Source organism: Grammomys surdaster, unplaced genomic scaffold, assembly GCF_004785775.1.
Source record: "Grammomys surdaster isolate TR1022 unplaced genomic scaffold, NIH_TR_1.0 271, whole genome shotgun sequence".
In the NCBI taxonomy this organism is placed as follows: Eukaryota; Metazoa; Chordata; class Mammalia; order Rodentia; family Muridae; genus Grammomys; species Grammomys surdaster.
In genome coordinates, this window is record NW_021604712.1 from 2,712,947 (window position 1) to 2,717,825 (window position 4,879).

General features: G+C 41.5%; 1 pseudogene across 1 annotated transcript; it reads right to left on the bottom strand.

Annotated features, from left to right (window-relative positions):
• Positions 1–3,651: 3,651 nt before the first annotated feature.
• On the bottom strand, positions 3,652–4,373 carry LOC114628798 (annotated as a pseudogene). The gene has a single exon (XR_003712537.1). The product of XR_003712537.1 is annotated as a proteasome subunit beta type-3 pseudogene (transcript).
• Positions 4,374–4,879: the final 506 nt, after the last annotated feature.

Sequence of the window (4,879 nt, forward strand, 5' to 3'; positions counted from 1 at the left end):
TACGAGTAGAAAAGTATTTCAGACACATATACAATGAGATATTAGCAATAATAAATTTTACAAGGGAATTAGTGATGATTTTGAATTTTAAAAAAGATTTTATTTATTTAATTGATTTTTCTCAACTAATATTTTTATTTATTATTTAGGAATTTCATGAAATGTACCCTGATCACACTTGCTTCACTTTCCTCTGAGGTCCACACTCCTACCCTTGTGCCCTTTCTAAAAAAAAAAAAAAGAAAGACAAAAAAAGAAAAAAATATACCAAATAGAATGTGTTGCTAATATGCTATTGGAACATGGTCAAGCTCCCAGTGGCCAGCCCCTTAAAGAAAAATGAGTCTTTCCCTACTCTCCTACTGGAAGCAGTCAACTTTAAAGAGCTACCTTTCAGCATCTTTATCATAATTTTTAGGACTCTTTTCAATGACTTTCTGTCTAGACTCTTCCTTCCTTCCTTCCTTCCTTCCTTCCTTCCTTCCTTCCTTCCTTCCTTCCTTCCTCTCTTTCTTTCTTTCTTTCTTTCTTTCTTTCTTTCTTTCTTTCTTTCTTTCTTTCTTTCTTCCTTTCTTTTTCTGGGGAGTGAAGGGAGGTTGTCACAGAAATCCTCAATGTTTCTCAATCATCCAAACCACTGTATAAGAAGCTTTCTTGACCATAATAGCTAGTGACAGCATGGATCACAGACTTCCACATGGTTTCTGGTGGCAGCATGGACTTCAGTGGCAGCATGGATGACAGATACCAACATGCTCCCTGGCATCAGCATAGACCATGGACATCAATATGGCCTTCAGAGATTTACTTGTTTTTATTTTATGTGTATGTGTGTGCACCTGAGCGTACGTATGTGAATCACATAAAGGCGTAGTAGTGACTTTTTAAACTAGCATTTATGTTTGTCTGGATTTGAAAATTACCTTATAATAAACTTTGATCTCTATATGCTAAAAATAAAAGTTGTCCTACCACTTGGCAGTCTTTTAAAGTATTATAATGACGAGAGAATTAAAGGTGATCACAGGAGAAGAGGGTTTAATTTTGAGAGGAATTAGTTTGAGGGAGGGTGATAATGTTTGTGCTTTTTTAAGACCTTGAAGAACTGCCTAAGTGAAGAAAATTGAACTTGTGATATATTCCATTCAAAGGAGCAATTTCGAATGAGAACACAAATTACAGGGAGGGACCTTTTGGCTTAATTTAATAGAGAATTTATGTGAAGCGAATTTGTTCATCAACGCATTGCCACTTGTCAAGCGTGTTAAATAGCTGCGTGTGACAAAACGTACTTCAAGGTGACATTGTATCTGCTTTTGTGTGTTCTTGGCTTCTCTAATTATCTAGCATAAGTAAGAATGTCACACCAAGCTCTGACTGTGGGCTGGAAAATACACCAGCATCCTGAAAGTTAAGGACTGAGAATGGGCGGTTAGTATGGCTCCTTTGCTACTCATTTGCTTTGAATGGACCTCAAAAACCTCTTTTCGCCTCCTTGGTATTCGGGGTTCACTGCTGGGGTGATGGAAGTTACAGAAACCTTTTCTTTATTCCCTTCTTCCTACTAGAGAAAGAAACTATCAGAATATTGGTTACCGCATCTTCTGGTTCCTAATTTGATCCAGTTGGCAACTAGATTCTACCTCTGAGCATCTTTGTGTGTAACAGCTTTAGGTAGCATAAGAGCATGACCCCACCCACACTTCCCTTGGAGCTCCTCCCACTCTCTCTCCTCACTTTCCTTAATAAATCTTTCTTTGTCGGATGAAAACCAAACAGCAGCAGTAGCAGCAGCAGCAGCAGCAGCAGCAGCAGCAGCAGCAGCAGCAGCAGCAACAACAACACACCTGGGCTGTGATCTTGGCAATGGAAGCAAGACACTTGGGTTCAGACGCTTGTTCTGTAGCCCATGTAGTGTACGACAAAGTTACCTACTGAAGTCTCTCCATATGGGTACCCCTAAACACAGGGGATTTGAGAGCTGTTTGCTGAAGTAGTGCATACATACAGCCGTCTAACAAACACTGCTTGGGTTTTGGTGATAGTTCTCAGCTTGTGCTTGTGCAGACCTAGAGGACTGACAAATTGCTCTGTGGTCCTTTGCAAAGAGGTTTCAATAAAAACTTTAGCTTTAGTACTTTGCATAAGTCAACATACAGGTAAGATCCTGCAGCAGGCAGTCAGTTTTGGTGAGGAATTCTGGGTAAAGTATCAGCTTTTGGGCATATCTATAGGACAGCTTTAACCATACCATCTGCAGGGTTTCCCATTTTGCCCTCAGCAGCTTTGCCCCCAGTCTTCTAAGAGGGCAATGCCAAAGGCCATATTTCAGTATCAATTGAAAGAGCCACAGGCCTCTATCAGCCCAGAACATGAAAAGACCTTTGAAGTTACAGAGTTTGCCTGCATCAAATGGAGGTATTGAGCATTCTTGCCAACCTTAAGGACATTATATTTCTCAAGTTGAGCATACAGTCTTCTGGGAACTCCAGGGGATGAGGCCAGCTTGTGAACTTGCCTATGAAATAACCTGCAGGGGAAATGCAAACAAGCCCTGGTTGGGCTTACTCCCTTGGGTTTTTAGGACATTTAGACTGTATCCCCTTCATTAATTTTTTAAAGCTAAGGTCTTATTCTATAACCCACCATAACCTTGACCTCACTATGCAGCCCAGACTAGCCCGAAACTGTAGGCAATCCTCTTGCCTATCCTATCGAGTGCCAGAATTATAGTCATATACCACTATACCCCAGGACGTTTTGTCTTTTCTTTGTTTACCTGTAAAAAAATATTTGTGCACAATAACTCTGGAAAAATGTTCACAAGGTAAACTCAACTATGATCAAGAGAGAGAACATTTGCTCTTCCCCGTCTTCTCTCAGCCACTTCCCTGGTTTGGTTTGACTTCTAACACAAAAGATGAGCTTTCATTCTTTGAACTGTGTGTAAGTGGCATTGTTCAGCGTGTACTATGTGCTGTCTGCCTGTCTTTTCTCTTCATTCTGTTTGTGATATTTATTGCTGTCTATAGAAACAGGCTGTTCTTTCTCATTTCTTTGTGCATATTATTATATATGAATGTATATGCGTTAGTTATTTTCTCACTGTGGTCATCAAATACATAACAAGGCAAATTAAGGAAGAGGATATTATTCGGACTCACAGTTCGATGGCAGAGTTCTCTATTATGCTTGAGCCATAATATGTTTGAGGCAAACGGGCACACTGTATGTTCAGTTAGGAAGCAGAAAGCATTGAGTGCTGATGTCTTCTACATTTGTACAATCCAGGACCCCAGTCCACATTTAGGGAGGATCTTGTCACTTCACCAACCCATGGAGGCCGTTCCTCACAGGCATGCTCAGAGGTTTGCTACTAGGTGATTCTAGATTCTGTTGAGGTCAGTTCAACAGTAACTATCACAGCACCACAGTTGGCCATTCTAGTATCGAAGCATGTTTGAATTGAAGTGGTGAATGGCCAATACAATGAATGGCAGAGACATGTCCTTAAGCTGACAGGCTTGTGAACGTCTGTTGAGGGCACAACTATGGTGGAGTTACTGGTCTCTGAAGCACAACTTATTTTGAACTGAGTTTGTTAAAGGTTTTTTGTTTTTGTTGTTGTTGTCTTTTTTTTTTTTCGAAAGAAGGTCGATTTTATTAAAAAGAAAAACTACAAAAGGGAGATGGGTCCAGAGCACAGGTTAGTCCATCCGGGCCTTCAGTGTCCTGGTGGTGATCTTGTCTTTCTCAATGATGTGGACAATGATGCCCATGCCTGAGATGGCATCCGGGTCCACAGCATTAAGCATGGCCTGAGAAATGGTTTCAAACAGATGTTCTGGATCCTTGTTGGGCTCCCAGAGAGACTCACACATCCCATACATTTGTTCGGAGCAGGTACCACTGACTACAAAGTCATCAGTCACCCTCAGACAGCCAATGAGGTCCAGAGAGCAAATGAAGGGTTTAAAGGTCTTCGAGTCCAGGCCAGCAATGACAGGCTGTGTGTAGTAGGGACCAAACCGTTTTTCACACAAGGGGTTGGCCACCATGCTCATGAGGGTGTAAGGCTTGATCTGCCGACCTTCCTTCAGCTCATACAGGTTCAGTCGGAACTTGAGACGCTGGGCAACTGTCTGGACGTCAGTGGCCAGGCCGGCCAGGCCTATGTAGAGCCTGTCACCCATGGCAAAGATCTTCTGGAAGTCCGTGGTCACCATCTGGGCCTGGATCCCGAAACGCCTGTCTGCAGCGATGGTCACACAGTTCTTTCCCTTCACGGCCATGACAGCCCCTCCATTATAGGACATAACAGACATGATTGTGGTGTAGCAGGAGCATGACTGCCACTGAGTTGCCTACAAACCGGCTCTCGTTGTTTTTTTAAAAAGTTGTTTGACTAGTTTGTCCTTTGTCAGCAGTGTGAATGCTTCTTTCTGATAGCACTGTGAAGCTCCGTGTAGAGTCGTTTTGAATGTAGTGTTATCTATGATTTTCACTCATAGGTCTCTGATGGTTAATGCATCTATAAACCATATATAATGCATAGATAAAACACATATATAAAAATACTTATTTAGAACTCTTTTGTGTAATACCAGTTTGATATTTTTCTAATTTATTTTTTGGCTTATTTTTTTTTAAATTATGCACGTAGGTGTTTTGCTTGCACATATATCGTGCACCATGACCATGTTTGGTTCCTGCAGAGGCCAGAGGAAAGCAGTGACTCCCTGCACCTGGAATTACAGATGGTTGGGAGTCACCATGTAGCTGCTGAGAATCAAACCCAAGCCACCTGGAAGAACACCCAGTGTTCTTAATCATCTTTCCAGTCCCATGATTATCTTAAAAGAAAAAGCATTCTATTGAT